Raw genomic sequence first — 22507 nt, forward strand, 5'->3', positions numbered from 1 at the left:
TGCTGCTTTGAATCAATTTATCTCCAAGTGTGGAGAAAAATGTTTGCCCTTCTTCAAGGCACTTAAAGATCTGAAGGGCAGTAAGGAAGCAAAGTGGACTCAAGAGTGCCGAAAAGCTTTCGAGGAATTAAAAGAAGCACTTGGACAACCACCGATCCTGTCCAGACCAGAGAAGGGGAAAATATTACAGCTATATCTAGCGACGTCCCTTTCGGCGATCAGTGCAGTACTTGTTCGGGAACAAGATAAAAAACAATGGCCGATTTACTATGTAAGCCACGTGTTGCTAGATGCGGAGACGAGATATTCGCAGATTGAGAAGCAGGCTCTGGCTCTCATGATGGCCGCCAGGAAGCTAAGGCCATATTTTCAGGCTCATCCAATTGAGGTATTTACAACTTTTCCTCTTAGTGAAGTTCTTAACAAACTTGATTTGTCGGGAAGGATGGTGTCCTGGTCGGTTGAGCTCAGCGAGTTTCAAGTGAGCTTTAAGCCCAGAACTGCAATCAAGGCTCAGGCATTAGCCGACTTTGTAGTAGAAACTACTGCATCAGTGGAACCCACCATTGAGGATCCCATTATACCAACCACTTGGGAGGTATATGTGGATGGATCGAGTAATAAAGATGGAGCAGGAGCTGGAATTTTATTGAAAAGTCCAGCAGGATTTATTATTCGATATGCTTTGAGATTTGCATTTGATGCAAGTAATAACGAAGCAGAATATGAGGCTCTGATAGCAGGACTTCGGTTGTCAAAAGCATTATCTATTGCAGATGTTACTATTTATAGTGACTCTCAGCTTATAGTCAACCAAGTCCAGGGGGAGTATGGCATTAAAGAACCACGCTTGCAAAAATATCGGGAGATAGTGCAGGCATTTCAAAACCAATTTCGGAATTTGAAGATATCTCAGATTTCGAGGAATGAAAATTCAGTGGCAGATGAGCTATCCCGACTAGCCAATGCCAAGGAAAAGAATCTAGACCCTTCGGTCTACATTGAAGAGATAACTTTTCCAAGTTATCATGAGAAAGAAATTTCTTATATTGAAGCGAACGTTCTTTGGATGGATCCAATAATCGAGTATCTAAGGGATGACAAATTACCCGAGGATCCAAGAGAGGCAAGGTTGATCAAGATTAGATCAGCTAGATTTGTCATTCGAATGGGAGACTATACAAAAGATCTTATACTGGACCCCTTATGAGATGTATAGGCCCCAAAGGAGCAAAATCAACTTTGGTTGAGGTTCATGAAGGAATTTGTGGAGCTCACATGGGTGGCCGAGCCCTGACCCACAAAATTCTAAGACTTGGGTTGTATTGGCCGAAGGTCCAAGAGGCTACTATGGAGTACGTTCGTCGATGTGGTAACTGTCAAATTCATGCTACAAGATCGAAGCGCCGGCAGGGAAACTATGACTTCAATTCTAATCCCATTCCCTTTGCAATGTGGGGAATTGATATCATGGGCAAATTCACCAAGGCATCAAAGTGGACGGGAATATCTCGATAGTAGCAATTGATTACTTCACAAAATGGGTAGAAGCTGCACCGGCGGCAATTACCGAGAAAAAAAGTGGAGAAATTTGTACTTGAATCAATCATATATCGCTTTGGGATTCCAAAGATTATTGTCACCGACCATGGTACTCAGTTCGACTGTCCACAATTTGAGCAATTCTGTGGAACATATATGATCGAGCATCGTATGTCCTCAAGGCATACCCCCAAAGCAATGGACAGGTAGAGGTTACTAACCGAACGCTACTGGAAGGAATAAAGAGAAGACTCGAAGCTGACAAAGCTTCTTGGGTCGAAGAACTTCATAATATACTGTGGGCTTATAGAACTACGGTTCGAACACCCACAGGAGAAACTCCATTCAGGTTGGCATATGGATCCGAAGCATTGGCACCAGTGGAGATAATGGCAGGGACGTTACGGGATCGTGAGTTCGAGGAAAAAGCAAATGAACAAGGACTGCTTGATAGTCTTGATTTGTTGGACGAAGTTCGGGCAAAGGCAATAGCACGAACTCAACATTATCAAAGAAGGATAGCGTCTCATTATAATACTCGAGTGAAGAATCGTCGGTACTTAGCCGAAGATTTGGTGTTGAGAAACACCCTAGCTTCCGACCCGCGTCACCAAAGAAAATTAGACCCTTCTTGTCACATCCCCCCAGCCGGTACCCTATCTGGATTACCCGGGGAAGTGATCCACAGCCCAAAAGATCAAGTTTAGGAACAATCATATCCATTTAGCACAATAACATAATCAAAAGCAAGAACAAATCATTGTATTATAATAAGTTAATAATAAAATTCAAGAAAAGATCTCAAAAGAATCACTAAGAATATCAAAGTGCGAAAACATAATACCAAATCAAAAGACAACTGTAGAGTATAGCGGAAATATACTCCACAACATATGCGGAAGGTAGATCGAAATCTAAGTAAAGCTCTAAGCTAATACAAGTAAAGTAAAAGATAAGTCTAGAAGAAACAAGAGAAATCTAATCCACATCTTCAGTCTGCTCTTCTTCATCTTCAGTCTTCATCTTCTTCACCTTGCCCTTCCTTATATGGACCGTCATCATATTTCAAACCTGCAGAGAAGTCTAACAAAAGATATGGTACAAAAAGGAGTGAGTTTCAAAAGAAACCCAAAGAAGGCGATTAAATCCATAATAACATAAATGGCAAGATTTCAAAACAAACATAAATGCAATATGATATGAGACAAACAAAAAACAAAAAAAAAAAAAACAAAACCCCAACCTACCCCACCCCCCCCCACCCCACCCCCAAACACCCCCCCCCCCCCCCCCCCCCCACCCCCCCCCCACCCCCCCCCCCCCCCCCCCCCCCCCCCCCCCCACCCCCCCCCCCCGGCCCCCCCCCCCCCCCCCCCCCCCCCCCCCCCCCGCCCCCCCCCCCCCCCCACCCCAGCAACCCCCCCCCACACCCACCCCCCCTCTTCTCTTATCTCACCCCCCCCCCCCCCCCCCCCCCCCCCCCCCCCCCCCCCCCCCCCCCCCCCCCGGCCCCCTACCCGCATACCCGAGAGTGTGATCCACAGCCCGAAGATCGGTATCGAGTGATCAACCTCCCACATAAGCAATAACATAATCATGAACAACCATAACAAGAGTGCGGAAGATAAATCATAGATCCAATAATGAAAGAATGAATCATAAACGAAACGGAATAATAGATATATAATCGTAGTGTCAACAGATAAGTAAAGTGAAGCAAAAATCCCACTTTACATCCAACTGGAAAAGTAGCTCGAAAGAATAAACTAGATAAAACTAATCCCAAGAACAAGTACATTGGGTAACTAAATTATTCTCCACTTTGTAGACGACATCCTTATAGGTGTAGATCTCATAAATAGCACAAGGACGCTTCCACTCAATGGTCGGACTAAGCATTGTACGGAGCATAACCACCCGCGGAATCTTCGTAGTAATTGTGGTAACCGCAATCACCTTCCCCGGAGATATGCCTCTTCGCCTTGCGCTTCCTCGTAGGGACCGTCATAGTATTCAGGACTCTGCAGGATAGTCTAACAACATTGTACAATAAAGGAATGAGTTTCAAAGAAACTCAAGAAGGCAGCTTAAAATCCATAATAACACAAATGGCAGGATTCCAGAACAATCATAAATGCAATATGATATGAGACAAACAATGAATGAATGATTCTAACTCTATGTATGCTGGTCTCTATTAGGCGATATGCTTTAAGTCATAGCACCGTACTTCTCACCTTAGGAAAGTCTCAATCACTCATCATCAGTTGGTAATGGGTCCGGCATCCCTCGGGACAAACCTTGGCAGGGGGTTAAGTCAACACACTCTCTCACAACCATTTGGTATAAGTACCGGCGCATGTCGTGGTAATACCTAGCCAAATGCAAGTCTTCTACTTGGTTACATCAAGTCGATCCAGATACTTCCATTCCTCGTCCCCGACGATCCTTTCCGGTATCCTTCACACTAGAGTCCTCATAGTCCCTGACTACGGACTCACCAACCCTATTGGTCATCCACATATGGTAAACGGGAAGCTCTCACGTCCTCTCACGGGTTGGTTACCGGTCTTAAGCGCCCGTGAGCCCAAGTCTAACCATATGCAACCCTACCAATAAATGGCCCCCACAATGTGATTCCCTGTCCTCTCACGGGTTGGTTACCGGTCTTGAGCGCCCATGAATCCCCATTGCTACCACGGGTCGTTCGGTCTCAATACCCCTCCGATTAGGGTCCGACATAACAGACATCCTAGCCAAACACTACTAGACAATCCTATATATGTCATCCAACAGTTTAGGAAGGTGTCCAGAGGGCATCTCCGGAAACATCCCATAATATTCCCGTAGTAGTCCAAGGACAGAAATGTCAAAAGGACACCTCTCCTTCCCAAACCATACGTAAGCATACAAATGCATCAATTCATATCATCACATATATGGTAACTCCATATATGGAAAGAAATCAATATTTACAAACATTTGTATAACATTGGTAAGTAAATCATACATGAATCAATTCAATATGAATAAGTAATGCTACTGTAATCAAAGTTATGCAACAGTAGTATATCATTGTAAGAATCTAATTTAAGAAACATATTAATGATATTCAAATATAGAAACTAGATTCATGCTATCTATGTAATTAAGGAAATAACCATCCTTACCTTTTATAACTCGCAAAGAATCCTAAGAAATCAAGTAAGATCTTGGCAAACTTGAGAAGAAGGTCCTAAACAAGTATATACACATATTAGGAAAGATCCCTAACAGAAAATATAGCAAAGCATCCGAAATGCACCAATTCGGAGTTGTCTGTACTCATTGGTCGAGTGGATTGGTCGAGTGGTCCAACGACCAATCAACGACCAATGCAGATGAGCTTAGAAAATCAGAGTTTTGAGATATGAAATCCGAATTTGATGGTTCAAGAGGGTACTAATCAAGGGGTAGACTACATCAGTAGTATTCTAGCATATAGGGGACCTCAAAACACTAATCAAATCAAGGTATCAAGATCCAAATTAGGAAACAAAAAGTTACCATAAATAAATCAAACATGGATCTTGATGAAGTTTGAAATAGAAAACAAGGACAAGAACAATAGGAAGATGGATCATTGCTTTTGTAATGAAAACATGAAAACATGCATAGGTCTTCATGGTATAAGGCTTAGAAGCATAAATCTAAATAAGGAAATAAAACCTACCATATATGTACTATCATGCATCATGAAGAACACATAGTAAGGTAGAAGAGAATAACTAGAATTCTATGGATTATGGATCATAGAAAGAAAACACAACCATTAACCACTAACATGATCAATGAAAGAAGATCCAAAGAGATCGGAATTCAGATTAGGAAATTAACAGAGATTAAATCATGGTTTGATCATGAATCCTTCAAAAGCTTGCAATGATCATGGTTAAGATCATTGTTCTAGCCTTTAATCCTTAGGATGATCATGAGAACATGTTCGGAGATGTTTGCAACAGAGAGGATGCAGCATCTCCTCTACTGTCTCAACTCAAAAAGGAAAGAAAAACAAAGATGTAGGAGAAGAAGAGAGAGTAGACATACCTTTTGATGCAAAAAGAAGAGTTCCGACGAAGATCCGCCAAGAAAACTCCAAGGATGCAAGAGAGATGACTTGCAGAGGTCTTTGGTCTGCTCCGGAGGGGTTTGGAGGCAGCAAATACGAAGTGGACTCGAGGTTAGGCTTAAATAGAGCAAGAATCAACCTAATTGCCAAAGGCAAGACCCATTGGTCGAGTGGATTGGTCGATCGGCCCAACCGACCAATCAGCGACCAATGCAGATAAAGAAGGCCAAAACAGGGAATTGAAGGCCCGGAGTCAAATCCAAACCTAAAGGGGTTTTGCACACAAGTCAAGTGACTTACCTAGTAGGTAGAAATGCCTTCAAACCAAGATAGAGAGCACTCCAAGTCCATCAACTAATTAGATCTTCATCAGATTCTGTTTCCATAAATAGCACCTCATCATCAACCTTCATGGATTCAAAGCCGACACCAAGTCCTCTACTGGGATGGCCCAAAGCTGACTTCTTACTTTACTTCGGGTCATCGGACCTACAAATAACAAGGTTTCCGGGTCAAGGTTAGGGCTGGGTTTCACATTCTCCCCCCTAAAGAAATTTCGTCCCCGAAATTGGAAAGCGTACACTGCTGCCCAAAGAGGTAAGGAAACTTCTCCTTCATGTCTTCTTCCTTCTCCCAAGAAGCTTCTTCAGGGGTATGGTTCTTCCACCGAATCTTCACCAAAGGAATGGCGCGATTCCGCAGCTGCTTGTCCTTCCTATCCAGGATTTCGGCCGGTTCTTCATCATAGGTCAAATCAGCACTAAGTCCTTCAGTGCTTGCTGCAAAATGTGTTCCGGATTCTCTATGTATTTTCGGAGCATCGAAATATGGAACACATTGTGCACACCAGCAAGAGACGGAGGTAATGCTAATCGATACGCAACAGTCCAACCTTTTCCAAAATCTCGAAAGGTCCAATGTAACGAGGGCTAAGCTTTCCCTTAACATTGAATCTCATCACACCCTTCATTGGTGAGACCTTCGTAGAAAGACTTTCTCTCCAACTTGAAATTCCAAATCGGTCCTTCTCTTATCAAAGATAAGATTTCCTCGATCAAGTACTTAATCCTTTCTCTTATCATATCTACCATAGCACTTGTAGCTTCAATCATCTCAGGACCTAAGACTTTTCTTTCACCTGTCTCACCAAGACAAAGGTGTCCTACAAGTACTACCATACAAAGCCTTGAATGGAGCCATGCCTATTGTTGCTTGATAACCGTTGTTATAGGCAAACTCAACCAAAGCTAGGTGTTCATCCCAATTACCACCCATATCCACCACACAAGATCTCGAGCATGTCTTCCAATGTCTGAATTGTCCGCTCGATTGTCCATCGACCGTGGATGATGAGCTGTACTCAAGTTCAATTGGGTTCCCAAGGCCTTCTGCAAACTATTCCAAAACCTTGAGGTGAACCTAGGATCACGATCCGAAACAATACTCAATGGCACACCATGCAGACGAACCACATTATCCACATAAAGCCTGGCTAGCTTATCCAGAGTATGAGTGATCTTCATAGGAATGAAATGGGCTGATTTGGTCAACCTATCAACAATCACCCACACAATGGTCATTGCCTTTACTTGTCCGAGGCAAGCTAGTCACAAAGTCCATGGAAATATCTTCCCACTTCCAACTAGGAATAGGAAGGGGTTGAAGTAATCCAGATGGAGGTTGTCGAACGGCTTTCACACGTTGGCAAGTCTCACACTTGGCAACAAAATCGTCAACATCCGCCTTTAGACCAATCCACCAAAAATGTTCCTTCAAGTCCTTGTACATCTTGGTGCTTCCTGGTGTACAAAGGAAAGACCGACCGGTGTGCTTCCTTCAATATTTCATTCTTAACTTCATCGTTTGCGCACACACAGCCTTCCTCTAAACAACAAAGCACCATCCATGGATATACCAAAGTCGGGGTCCGACTCAGATTCGAAGAAATCTTCTCAACTTTGGTCAAAAACTCTTGATCGAACTCTGCAGAGCAACAATCTTATCTCTAAGACCAGATCTTGCCGTCATGGCGAAAAGAATAAAATCAGAATTCTCAGAACGATTTCCAAATCAAAATTCTCAATAGAAGACCACAATGGTAAACTCAAAGCATTCAAATCCAAAGTCTTCTTCCGGTTCTTCCTACTAAGAGCATCAGCAACAACATTTGCTTTCCCAGGATGATACTGGAATATCACAATCATAATCGGAGACGAGTTCCAACCATCTCCTTTGTCTCATGTTCAACTCCTTTTGGGTAAAGAAATACTTCAAACTCTTATGATCCGTGAAAATGGCAATCTTCTCACCGTAAAGATAATGTCTCCAAATCTTCAAAGCAAAGACAACGGCGGCAAGTTCTAGATCGTGAGTGGGGTAATTCCGCTCATAATCCTTCAATTGCCGAGAAGCATAGGCTACGACCTTGCCATGTTGCATCAAGACACAACCCAAACCAATCTTTGACGCATCGGTATAAACTGTCATACCACCGGAACTATCGGTATAGTCAAAACCGGGGCACTTGTCAATCTATCTTTCAACTCTTGGAAATTCTTCTCGCAAAGCGCCGACCAAACAAACTTCTCTTCTTTCCTGGTCAACTTAGTCATAGGAGCAGCCAACCGAGAAAAGTTCTCAATAAACCTTCGGTAGTAACCCGCCAATCCAAGAAAACTTCTTATTTCCGTTACTGACTTCGGTCTCTCCCAATCAGCCACAGCTTGGACCTTTTCAGGATCGACACGAATACCTTCGGCTGAAACTACATGACCAAGGAAAACCACTCTCTTAAGCCAGAAATCACACTTGCTAAACTTAGCAAACAACTTCTTTTCTCGCAACCTTTGCAAAGTGAAACTTAGATGACTCGCATGCTCTTCTTCGCTCTTCGAATAGATCAAGATGTCATCAATGAAAACAATCACAAACTTATCAAGCACATCATGAAATACTCGGTTCATGAGGTCCATGAACACCGCAGGAGCATTGGTCAATCCGAAAGGCATGACTCTAAACTCGTAGTGACCATACCGCGTTCGGAAAGCTGTCTTGAAGATATCACTAGACTTCCCCTTCAATTGGTGATATCCGGACCTTAAGTCAATCTTTGAGAACACAACTGCACCCTTCAACTGATCGAAGAGATCATCGATTCTGGGCAGCGGATATCTATTCTTGATAGTCAACTTATTCAACTCACGGTAGTCGATGCACAAGCGCATACTACCGTCTTTCTTCTTGACGAACAAGACCGGAGCTCCCCAAGGTGACACACTAGGCTGTACGAAACCTCTATCAAAGAGCTCATTCAACTGATTTTGCAACTCTTTCAACTCGGTAGGAGCCATCCTATACGGAGCTTTAGATACCGGAGCGGCACCGGGGACGAGATCAATAGAGAATTCGACATCTCTGTCCGGAGGCACTCTCGATAGATCATCGGGAAGACATCAACAAAGTCGCAGACAACTCGACTTCATCGACTCTTTTCTCCACTATACCCTTGCCTTCGCGATGAAGCATCCTCCACTAGGGCATAGACTTGCATCGGTGCAGACAAAGCACCTTCTTACAAACCCTTCTCTTTTCACCTTGAAATTCAAAGACCGGACTTCCACAAATATGGAACTGAATCTTCTTTGAGGAACAAAGGAACACAGCTTTGTGGGCTGTCAACCAATCAATTCCCAAAATAACATCGAAGTCCTTCATGTCAAGAATCACAAAATTGGCCTCCAAGTTCTTTTCACCAATCAACACAGGACATTTAGATAACCCCTTATCTAGTTTCACAACAGACCAGTAGGTGTACTAATCAATAAACAACTAGACAACTTCTCGGGGATTAGGTTAGTCTTCTTGATGAATGCGAGATGACATGAACGAATGAGATGCACCCGTATCAAATAAGACAAATGCAGAAATAGAAGCGACTAACAATGTACCCGTAATCACATCATGGCTTGGATCTTGCTCAAGATCGAAATACTGAAAACTCTACCGAGAGGGAGGAGCAGGAGCACTCTTCACCACCAGGGCAGGCGGCTGCTTTGGCGGGCCGCTTCCGGACAGGCACGAGCAAAATGACCAGCTTGCTTGCGGTAGAAGCAAACAGGATTGCTGGATCCAACGGGGGTGGCTGCAACAGAGGACTTCGAACAAAAGGCCTTGCACTCTCACTTGCACTTGCACTTGCATTTGCTGGTGATCGGTTTCCGCCATACCGTTTAAACCGGCCGGGCTGCTGAAAACCCGTGTTCCGACCTACACTCTTAGCCCGAAAGGTAGGAGTGGGGTAGGGTGTAGGTCTCACATAACGACGGTCATTGCGATCCACCAAACCAGAATTCCTTGATCGCCAAGGCTTTTGCACACGAGCACTTTCCTTCTCTCGTTTCTTCCAACTTCTTCGAGTTCTGCACCACTTGAGCATAGCTCACAATAGGCTGGATCGTGAGGTAAGCTTTAATGGCGGGCGCAGTCCTTTGAAGAACTTCTTTGCTTTGGCGAGGTCTTCCTTCAAAGAATCTGAGCAAAGAAATGAAGCTCCTCGAACTTCTGTTGGTACTCCAACACGGACAAAGTTCCTTGAGTCGAATCATAAACTCCGCTTCCTTTGCATCCTTCACCGCCTCGGGAAAGTAGTTCATACAAAAAGCCTCTTTGAATAACTCCCATGTTACAACTCCCGCATGCAAACCTTCCAAAACAGGACGAGTGGAGATCCACCATGCATCGGCTTCTTGTTGCAACTTCGCTCGCAAACAAACAAAATCTTCCGAGCTTCCGAGCATTGCAGATGCCGGAAAGCCTTCTCCAACTCACGAAGCCACTTGTTAGGAAACAAGGGGTCCTTGGTAACTCCAAGAAAAGTGGGTACTTGCATCTTCGAAAAACTCTCCATCAAAGTAGTATGAGGAGTTCCAGCTAAACCTCCCGCATTCAGGACTCGCGGCATGAGGATTCACATTAGCACCAGCCCGGGTCTCATTATGCAGAGTCATGAAACCCACCAACATCTGGTTGAACCGAGCCGCTTGTCGCTGCATCATATTGCCCATGATATTGGCAATATCTCCGAAACTTCCAACATTCGGGGCACCAGGGGATCTCATGAGTACCCCGATCAGCATTTGGTATCTCACCACCTCCATGAGGTACTTCACCACCTCCCCGAGGTACTTCACCACCACCATGACCACTGGATTCACCACGCCCACTTCTCGGAGTAACCATTCTCGCAAAAAACCGAGAACATCAAAATACCGAATTTCGAAGATTCAACATAAACCACAAGTCCAAATGATTTGAAAACTTAAATCATGATCAAATATATCCATATAGTCATCAAACAATATTCCATAAGGCAAAAATCACATTTTCCAAAAAATTCAACAGCAAATGAGGTCACCGTGACCATTGGTCGAGTGGTTGGTCGAGTGACCCATGATCGACCAATCGGTCGACCAATGAAGACGGAATACGAAAATTCGCATTATAAGCCTCATTTCCACATTCCAACCTCATTCTAACTTCTTCCAAAGGTGAGAGAGCTCTAGGGAAAATATCCAAGTGTTCCCACAAGTGTTCTTGAGGTGATTTAGTGCTTCAACAACAACACCACATCACACCATCTTCACAAACAAGGTAAATCTCTCATTCTTTCTTCCATTTTCATCTTCTCATGCTTGCATTTCAATAAAACCATGCTTTACTTGTATCCAATGCTAGAAATCATGCTTAGGAATGCTTAGAAACATATTCCCTAGGTTTTAAACACAATGCCATGCATAGACAACAAGTTTTAACACATTTGGTGCTCATCTCGCAAAGTTTTATACCGAAATCGATATCTTTAGAAAAATTTCGTTTTCTCTCAAACCGCTTGAAATTTTCGCACGAGATCAAATGCTACATGCTCAAGATGACATTGTAGATAGGTCCATACAATTTGATTTAACCAATTTCAACTTTTCAAAAATCCAATTTTGACCTAAATTGCAAAATCCCCAAATTTCTTCTTGCTGAATTTTTCGCTTTAAACCAAGTTTTCGATCGATTTTCATCAAAACAACTTCATAGACATGAAATTCCAAGTATTGTGCACATGCTAGTATGTTCAAATCAAATTTCCCCCAAATTTGAAATTTTCCGAAAAATTACGAAAATACCCTTTTGGCTAAAAAATCTTGAAATAGCACTAATTGGAAATGTCTCTTGTCTCTTCCCACGGATACATCATGCGAGAGGGGAGGACGAGGAGGAGGTAGAGGTCGAGGTCGCATCGTAGGTGCTCTCGAGGGGGCAGAGGTCGGGTTCCTTTCGAGCCCGAGAGAGGAGGTTAGGAGACCGGACCTATTTGACACACCTCGGGGCCGAGTTTACGTACGAGGCCTACTTCGGCTATTGTAACATCGAGATGGGGCGTCTACTTCACCTACGCCAGCTCGGAGCCTTCAGGATCCGGCGAGAGGTTCGACACTTTACAGTGGACTCACCTCTTCACCGAGGATTTGCCGGTATACCCGGAGCTAGTGAGGTTGTTCTTCAACGCAACCTTACTTACACAGAGGAGGCTCGGGGCCGGGGACATCCACTCAGACTTGTCCTCGGGAGCAGGGTCCATCGGACTCGGATTCGTTTCTCCACCCGGACACCGGCTGAGATCCTGCAGGTCCCTTACTACCCACATCGGTGTGTGTGGATACCTGCCGGAGCGGACCGGACAGCCATCCGATGCCGTACGAGCTCGCGAGATATGCTCTACGCTATGGGATAGCCGCCGATGCTTCACACCGAGGACTAGCGGACGGATGACGGGTTCTGCACGTATTATCGGTCGCATAGTCGGCCGAAACATCATGCCGAAAGCCGGACATCACCATCGGGTCACGGTGATGGAGGCCTTGGTCATTTACCGCATCTACATGGGCTTCGAGATCGATCTCTCCTACATCATTCAGCAGGTCATGCTGGACTTAGTTCTGCGGCCTAGCATGCGGAACCTTTGCTATGGGAGGCTTCGACTTTGATCTTCGGGCATTTCGGGGTGAGTTTCGAGGATACTCCGATGGACACTAGATCACGGGGATACCCCACTGGGACTCGGACCATTCGACGGATGAGACTACATCGCTTAGAGAGATCTCCTGGTCCGGAGGGTGAGGATGATGATGAGTCGAGGATGAGGATGAGGGATCGGAGGATGGAGGAGAGGATATCGGTCCCGATAGTGATGATCAGGCCGGAGATGATACTGAGATATGCGCGAGGCTGAGCTCGTGCATCACGAGTTTCCTTCATCACACTTCGAGGCGGTGGCCCTTCACATGCGGTTCCGGAGACTTCAGATCTTGGTGCACAGATGAGATCGATGACTTCCATGCTAGAGAGGATGGAGGTCGGACAGGAGCAGATGTACGAGAGGATGGAGTCTCGACAGGATAGGATAGAGCATCGGGTGACTCAGCTAGCGAGGAGTTCGAGCATATAGAGATCGAGTAGATCACCTAGATAGACCGTACCTTAGGATTTCCCATTTATGCTTTTCAGATGTAATCATTGTAAAAACTTTTGAAATTAATGAAGTTCATTTTGTTTCTCTTTAATTATTGTATGTTATGCACTTTTCTTTTCCTTGCATTAGTGTCATTTGTTCAAGTATAATTATGGTATGTTATTCGAAATGTTCTGTTATGCCTCAAAGTTCAAGTTTCTAATTCAGTGTTCTATTGTTCACTTCTAAGAGTAGAAGAGTCACTTCAGATCAATGACTCAGGAATGTTCAGTTGTTGCCTTTTGTGGTTAGGATCTCCTCGAACCTTGAGCTCGATACCAATCATCACGCCCTCCCAGCCCGGTACCCTATCCGGCATACCCGAGAGTGTGATCCACAGCCCGAAGATCGGGTATCGAGTGATCAACCTCCCACATAAACAATAACATAATCATGAACAACCATAACAAGAGTGCGGAAGATAAATCATAGATCCAATAATGAAAGAATGAATCATAAACGAAACGGAATAATAGATATATAATCAGAGTGTCAACAGATAAGTAAAGTGAAGCAAAAATCCCACTTTACATCCAGCGGAAAAGTAGCTCGAAAGAATAAACTAGATAAAACTAATCCCAAAGAGCAAGTACATTGGGTAACTAAATTATTCTCCACTTTGTAGACGACATCCTTGTAGGTGTAGATCTCATAAATAGCACAAGGACGCTTCCACTCAATGGTCGGACTAAGCATTGTACGGAGCATAACCACCCGCGGAATCTTCAGAGTAATTGTGGTAACCGCAATCACCTTCCTGGAGATATGCCTCTTCGCCTTGCGCTTCCTCGTAGGGACCGTCATAGTATTCAGTACCTGCAGGATAGTCTAACAACATTGTACAATAAAGGAATGAGTTTCAAAGAAACTCGGTAAAGCGATTAAAATCCATAATAACATAAATGGCAGGATTCCAGAACAATCATAAATGCAATATGATATGAGACAAACAATGAATGAATGATTCTAACTCTATGTATGCTGGTCTCTATTGGCAGACATGCTTTAAGTCATAGCACCGTACTTCTTTAGGAAAGTCTCAATCACTCATCATCAACCTTTGATTTTTCCCCCCCCCCTTTTTTTTTCCCCCCCGTTGGTAATGGGTCCGGCATCCCTCGGGACAAACCTTGGCGGGGGGTTAAGTCAACACACTCTCTCACAACCATTTGGTATAAGTCTTGGCGCATGTCGGGGTAATACCTAGCCAAATGCAAGTCTTCTACTTGGTTACATCAAGTCGAGATCCGAGATACTTCCATTCCTCGTCCCCGACGATCCTTTCCGGTATCCTTCACACTAGAGTCCTCATAGTCCCTGACTACGGACTCACCAACCCTATTGGTCATCCACATATGGTAAACGGGAAGCTCTCACGTCCTCTCACGGGTTGGTTACCGGTCTTAAGCGCCCGTGAGCCCAAGTCTAACCATATGCAACCCTACCAATAAATGGCCCCCACAATGTGATTCCTGTCCTCTCACGGGTTGGTTACCGGTCTTGAGCGCCCATGAATCCCCATTGCTACCACGGGTCGTTCGGTCTCAATACCCCTCCGATTAGGGTCGACATATACAGGACATCCTAGCCAAACACTACTAGACAATCCTATATATGTCATCCAACAGTTTAGGAAGGTGTCCAGAGGGCATCTCCGGAAACATCCCATAATATTCCCGTAGTAGTCCAAGGACAGAAATGTCAAAAGGACACCTCTCCTTCCCAAACCATACGTAAGCATACACATGCATCAATTCATATCATCACATATATGGTAACTCCATATATGGAAAGAAATCAATATTTACAAACATTTGTATAACATTGGTAAGTAAATCATACATGAATCAATTCAATATGAATAAGTAATGCTACTGTAATCAAAGTTATGCAACAGTAGTATATCATTGTAAGAATCTAATTTAGGAAACATATTAATGATATTCAAATATAGAAACTAGATTCATGCTATCTATGTAATTAAGGAAATAACCATCCTTACCTTTTATAACTCGCAAAGAATCCTAAGAAATCAAGTAAGATCTTGGCAAACTTGAGAAGAAGGTCCTAAACAAGTATATACACATATTAGGAAAGATCCCTAACAGAAAATATAGCAAAGCATCCGAAACAGACCAATTCTGGAGTTGCTGTACTCATTGGTCGAGTGGATTGGTCGAGTGGTCCGGTCAGACCAATCGGTCGACCAATGCGAGACGATAACTTAGAAAATCAGAGTTTTGAGATATGAATTCCGAATTTGATGGTTCAAGAGGGTACTAATCAAGGGGTAGACTACATCAGTAGTATTCTAGCATATAGGGGACCTCAAAACACTAATCAAATCAAGGTATCAAGATCCAAATTAGGAAACAAAAAGTTACCATAAATAAATCAAACATGGATCTTGATGAAGTTTGAAATAGAAAACAAGGACAAGAACAATAGGAAGATGGATCATTGCTTTCGGTAATGAAAACATGAAAACATGCATAGGTCTTCATGGTATAAGGCTTAGAAGCATAAATCTAAATAAGGAAATAAAACCTACCATATATGTACTATCATGCATCATGAAGAACACATAGTAAGGTAGAAGAGAATAACTAGAATTCTATGGATTATGGATCATAGCAAGAAAACACAACCATTAACCACTAACATGATCCATGAAAGAAGATCCAAAGAGATCAGAATTCAGATTAGGAAATTAACAGAGATTAAATCATGGTTTGATCATGAATCCTTCAAAAGCTTGCAATGATCATGGTTAAGATCATTGTTCTAGCCTTTAATCCTTAGGATGATCATGAGAACATGTTCAGAGATGTTTGCAACAGAGAATGCAGCATCTCCTCTACTGTCTCAACTCAAAAAGGAAAGAAAAACAAAGATGTAGGAGAAGAAGAGAGAGTAGACATACCTTTTGATGCAAAAAGAAGAGTTCCGACGAAGATCCGCCAAGAAAACTCCAAGGATGCAAGAGAGATGACTTGCGAGAGGTCTTTGGTTCGTTCCGAGAGGGTTTGGAGGCAGCAAATACGAAGTGGACTCGAGGTTAGGCTTAAATAGAGCAAGAATCAACCTAATTGCCAAAGGCAACACCCATTGGTCGAGTGGATTGGTCGACTGGCCCGATCGACCAATCAGTCGACCAATGCACAACGACAGGGCCAAAACAGGGAATTGAAGGCCCAGATCAAATCCAAACCTAAAGAGGTTTTGCACACAAGTCAAGTGACTTACCTAATAGGTAGAAATGCCTTCAAACCAAGATAGAGAGCACTCCAAGTCCATCAACTAATTAGATCTTCATCAGGATTCTGTTTCCATAAATAGCACCTCATCATCAACCTTCATGGATTCAAAGCCAGACACCAAGTCCTCTACTGGGATGGCCCAAAGCTGACTTCTTACTTTACTTCGGGTCATCGGACCTACAAATAACAAGGTTTCCGGGTCAAGGTTAGGGCTGGGTTTCACACTGGCGATCCTTTCCGGTATCCTTCACACTAGAGTCCTCATAGTCCCTGACTACGGACTCATCAACCCTATTGGTTATCCACATATGGTAAACGGGAAGCTCTCACGTCCTCTCACGGGTTGGTTACCGGTCTTGAGCGCCCGTGAGCCCAAGTCTATCCATATGCAACCCTACCAATAAATGGCCCCCAGAATGTGATTCCTGTCCTCTCACGGGTTGGTTACCGGTCTTGAGCGCCCATGAATCCCCATTGCTACCACGGGTCGTTCGATCTCAATACCCCTCCGATTAGGGTCTGACATAACGGGGTATTCCTAGCCAAACACTACTAGACAGCCCTAGGTATGAAAACCAATAATTCAGGAAGGTGTCAATGGGCATCTTCGGAGAACATCCCATACTATTCCCTTCAATGTCCAAGGACAGAAGAGTCAAAAGGACACCTCTCCTTCCCAAACCATACTTAATCAATCACAATCACAAATCAATCATATCATACACTTTTACAGTATATAGAAAATATACCATAATAAAATTCATCTCATATACAGTTGACAAATAAAGACTTTCATAAACTAAAGAAAACAAGTAAATAATGCTATTGTAATTGAAGTAAATACAACAGTAATATATTCATAAAAGAATCTAATTATGGTAACAAATCCGAAAGATTCTAATATAGAAACTAAAATCACACAATCTATGCTATTATAGAAGTAACCATCCTTACCTTATATAACTTGAAGAGAATCTCCAAGGATCAAGGAAGATCTTCCTAAACTTGGCAAGAAAGTCCTAAACAAGTATACATATTATATTAGGAAAGAAACCTAGAAGGTAAGAGATCAAATCATCCAAAACAGACCAAATCTGGAGTTGCTGTACTCATTGGTCGATTGGATTGGTCTACTGTCTCAGTCGACCAATAGAGACAGTGGCCTACAAAATCAGAGTTTTAAGAATAAAGAACCGAATTTGGTGGTTCAAAAGGGTACCAAACAAGGGGGAAACTACTATGAAAGTATCCTAGTATATAGAGGACTTCAAAACACTAATCAAATCAAGTCTTCAAGTTACAAATTAGGAAATAAAAGTTACCATAATTAGATCAATCATGGTTCTTGAAGAATTCATAGTAACAATCATGGACAAGAACAATATGATGATGGATCATTGATTGTGATAAAGAAATCATGAAAAGCATGCATAGATCTTCAAGAAAAATAGATCTAAGACTGAAGAACATGAATCTAAATAAGGAAACAAAACTTGCCATAAATTTATTAGTCATGGTTCTTGGAGAAAGCATGGTATGATCAAGAAGAAAGAACTAGAGATTGATAGGTTACAACTCTTGTAAATAAAACACAACGATTGACTACTAATATGATCAATAAAACAGATCTAAGAAGATCAAAATTTGAATCAAAAGATGAACAAAGACAAGATCATGATTCCTTCAAAAGCTTGCATTGATCATGATTAAGATCATTGCATTAGCCATAAATCCTTAGGAAGATCATGAGGGACGAATAGAGAGATGTTTGCAACAGAGAATGCAGCATCTTCTCTACTATGTCAGCCCAAAAAGGAAAGAAAAACAGAGATGGAGAAGAAGAAGAAAGTGTAGACATACCTTTGATGCAAGAGGAAGAAGATTACTCGAGTTCTTGCGAGGGATCAACCAAGGATGCAAGGAAATTGATTAGAATGGAGTTCTAACTCGTTCCAGAGGCTTAGGAGGCAGAGGAGACGAAATAATCCCGAGATTGGACTTAAATAGAGCAAGAAAGACCTAAATCTGGAAAACAGATCTCATTGGTCGATTGGATTGGTCTACTGGCCCAGTCGACCAATCAGTCGACCAATGGAGACAGCAAGGTACAGATTGCACTGTTTTGGTCATAACTTCTTCGTTTGAAGTCCGATTGATCCGAAATTCGAAAGGAAACTTCACACAAACATAATAAGACTATCTAGCATGAATTGGGCATCATCCATGGTCCAAAAATCAGTACTTTATAATTTGGAACATGAGTTTCTAAATTGGAAACAACATGGTTTTCATAGCAAACTCACCATGGATTCAAGGGAAGAATTAGCGAGAACAAGGCTTCACTCAAATGGAATATCAAGAACATATTAGAGGCAAGAATAACTAAATAGAAAATCAAAAGAATACTAATCCTAGAATGAGAGGAATCAAAAATAGAAACTTACTAGAATGCTTATATCAATGGTCAACATAGAAGGCTAAAATGGCTAGAAAGAAAAGGGAATTGATTCAAGGAGATGAAATACATTGGAACAGCAGCAAAGGCTAAGATCAAGCATGATAAACATTAATGAGAATAGAAGCTACAGTAGAATGGTCATGCTGTCCAAAATTCAATCAAAATCAGTGAAGAATTGAGGAGATTCACCATGTGGTTTCAAGGAATGGATAGAGTGATTGGGGGTTCACTCTAAGACATAAGGAGATTAGAGAATAGGTAGTTATAGTAGTGTAACACCTTCTCCATAATCAAAACATCAAGATAGAACATAAGAAGAAGAAAAGAGAGAAGAAGGAGATAGAACACTGGAATCAAGGTCCAACTTCAAGATGTAACATTAAAATAACCTTTCTTCATCCTAAATAGATAGGGTGTCCTGGCTAGGTTTGGGCTGGATTTCACATTCTCCCCCCCTTAAAATAATTTCGTCCTTGAAATTGGGAGAGTACTTGGCTTTCGAAAGACAGGGGTACTTTCCTATTATCTTGGCTTCCTTCTCTCAAAGTCCACGGAAAAAAAATAACAATAAGTCTTATGTAAGAAAACAAGGAATATATCTGACATGCTTTGAATCAAATCGAAAGTATGATCATGGCTTCATGAAGATTTCACAAGGATCATGGCGAAGATGAATATGAAGATCATAAAACCTTAAGAATTAAAGGAGATTGTAGAAGAGATGGTTGCAAGGATCAATATGTTGCAAGGATGCATCATCCTCTTCATAATCTCAATCTCAAAGAATAATCATAGCAAGAGTAGATCAATACAACACAAGAGATATTACAAATCTTTGATTGAAGAATAAGAGATGAAAAGCTTGAAGTCTTGAAACAATTAGAAGGAATAATAAATCATGAAGATCACACTTGATTTCTCTTCGAAATCATCATGTGGAGAATTTACAAGGTTATAGAGTGTATGGAGATCCACTCTAGAACAGAAGGGATAGAAGGATTAGTCATGGGAATGATTTAAGATCATCCTCCTATCAAAGGGAATGTAAGGAACAAGAAGAAATTGGGGAGAGGATAGATCAGCTTTGGGGTAAACTTCTATCAAACGAAACTAGGCAATTCGTACAGCAGAGAATAAATCGAACAATGCATATGGTATGCATATGGAATGTATGAATTTGGTACAACAGCAAGGTTAGGGTTAGGTGGGATCTCACACTTCCTGGGAAGGACCTTATATGGTTGTGAAACCGGTCGGTTCAGGAGCTTACAGGCTGAAGAACATCAATACCCAGAAAGAGTTGGATCGTTCGTGGAATGCTAGGCATCTCAAAAAGTTTTATCCTTGAGGATGATTTCAATTTTGTTCGCGATGTAATCATTTTCAACTCAATCTATGCAATTTTTGGCTTTCAACAAACTATCTTTTGATTGGGGGGCATCATACACCACATTCAAGAACAAGATCCAACTATAAGGCATCGGATGAAAATTCGTGTGGGTCCTTCAACACTTATGGAAATTTTTCGAACTTTCTTAAGTCGAGGCGTCGGATGAAAATCCGAGTGAGTTCCTTTTGCAAGGCGTCGGTTTGAAACCCGAGTGAGTTCCTTTGAGACTTATTGAATTTCTGAATTATCCTTAAGTAAAGGCATTGGTTTAAAACCCGAGTGAGTTCCTTCTCAGACTTATTGTATTTCTCCAGAAATCCTTAAGTAAAGGCATTGGTTTAAAACCCGAGTGAGTTCCTTCTCAGACTTATTGTATTTCTCCGGAAATCCTTAAGTAAAGGCATCGGTTTAAAACCCGAGTGAGTTCCTTCTTAGACTTATTGTATTTCTCCGGAAATCCTTAAGTAAAGGCATTGTTTCAAACAACTAAGACCTAATGCAACGGCGATTCAAGTGGCTAGCAAAGTTCAAGAATAAAGTAATTTCTTATTTCTTCAAAAGATCCAAAGAGGCCAGCATCAAAACAATTACAAGAGCTGGATACAATCTTCGATCAAAGAAGAAAGTCATCATAGGTGACTGTTAACAAGTTATACAAGATCGACGCGACTTTGCTAGAACAAACATATGACTCAACCATTGGTGGGGATTCAAGGAAAAGAAGAGAGGAAATGAGGATTACAAAAATATTTCGGTATGTATAAAATCCTCCGCAATTTCATACTTTTTGTCCAGCTTGTCCAGGAGAAGTATGGTCCTCGACCAAACTCGCATTCAGTACAAGCTCGTCATAATTGACTTCTTCCAGGGGAGAATAAACAGGAGAATCTTCCAGATGTTGCATAATATCTGGATCGGAAGGTGGAGGATCAATCTTGTCCTTGGTCCAGTCGGGAGGAGGAATACCCAGGTCGGTAAATACTTCAGGATGGCAAACAGCACTATAGGGAGTCGTATCAAAATGAGGATCCTTCCTTAATATTGATTCCCATACTTCGTTCTCACCATCCCGGTACGCCTGCAAGTTATAAGCATTCAGCATATCAACAAAAGGCTTATTGTGTAAATACTTGAAGACGCAGGCTATGCGAACATCGGTTGGAAGGGATTCGGGCAAAGGAACGACGACTTGCCTTTCGGGTAACGTTACAGATCCTTTGGCTCCCGACTTTCCAACTGTTCGTTCCCGATCGCCGGATCTTCTCCCTGGCATCATCCAAGTCCGACCGAAGACGACCAATAATCGAATTTTTTCTCCCGCCACCTCCCAAGCTAGATTCCGATGGCGAGCAATCTCAACATCTTTAGCTTCGAGAGATTTCCCGAAGCCTAGAAACTTCGTTGCTCAATCTACCGAGCCTAGAAAGTGCTTCCACTTGGTTGTGGAAGTTACAAGCAAGACTCCTCGCAAACAACTTCCGAGTTAGCAAGGAGCGAGAAAAGTAATTTTTCAGAATCGAGAGGATAATCAAGAAAGACTTTCATCACCGGTGACTTCGTAAAGACTTCATCCGGAAGTTTGGAAAGAACTGCGCTCTCGAAGTCATTCGAGCAGCAAGGTACACCATTCCAACGCTCTGTCAAACTCGTTTGACACTAATTCAGGCGAAGGATGAGAAGGATGAGCTACACCAAGAGAAGGATGAGCTTCATCACTTGTCACCCGACGGCGCTTCCTAGTGGCAAAATCCTCCAACTCGGAAGGAGAGGAGGAGGATGCCAAACAAGCACTAGAGTTAGAAATAGGAGCAGCACCTGCTGGGACCACACCTTCATCAGACGCCAACATAGTTGCCTCGGATGCCCGAAGAGTCTCCTTCGGGGGTGCACCAACAAGCTCACCAGCGGGAGCGCCGGCAAGCACCATCGGCAACGGAGTGATCAAGATCTTCCGGGAAAACAAACCACCCCCCCCCCAAAAAAAAATAAAACCCCAACTAACCCCCACCCCCCCCCCCCCCCCCCCCCCCCCCCCTCCCCCCCCCCCCCCCCCCCCCCCCCCCCCCCCCCCCCTTTGTTTTTTTTCTTCCTCTACCTTCCCCCCCCCTTTTGCAGGTCATCACGAGGAGATCTAAGGGCTAAGCAGATTTTGGACGCATCAATTGGCGCCGTTTGTGGGAAACGACTTGAA

This window comes from Hakea prostrata, chromosome 9, assembly GCF_041222555.1.
Source record: "Hakea prostrata isolate BN-2017 chromosome 9, UWA_Hpros_2, whole genome shotgun sequence".
Taxonomy (NCBI): domain Eukaryota; kingdom Viridiplantae; phylum Streptophyta; class Magnoliopsida; order Proteales; family Proteaceae; genus Hakea; species Hakea prostrata.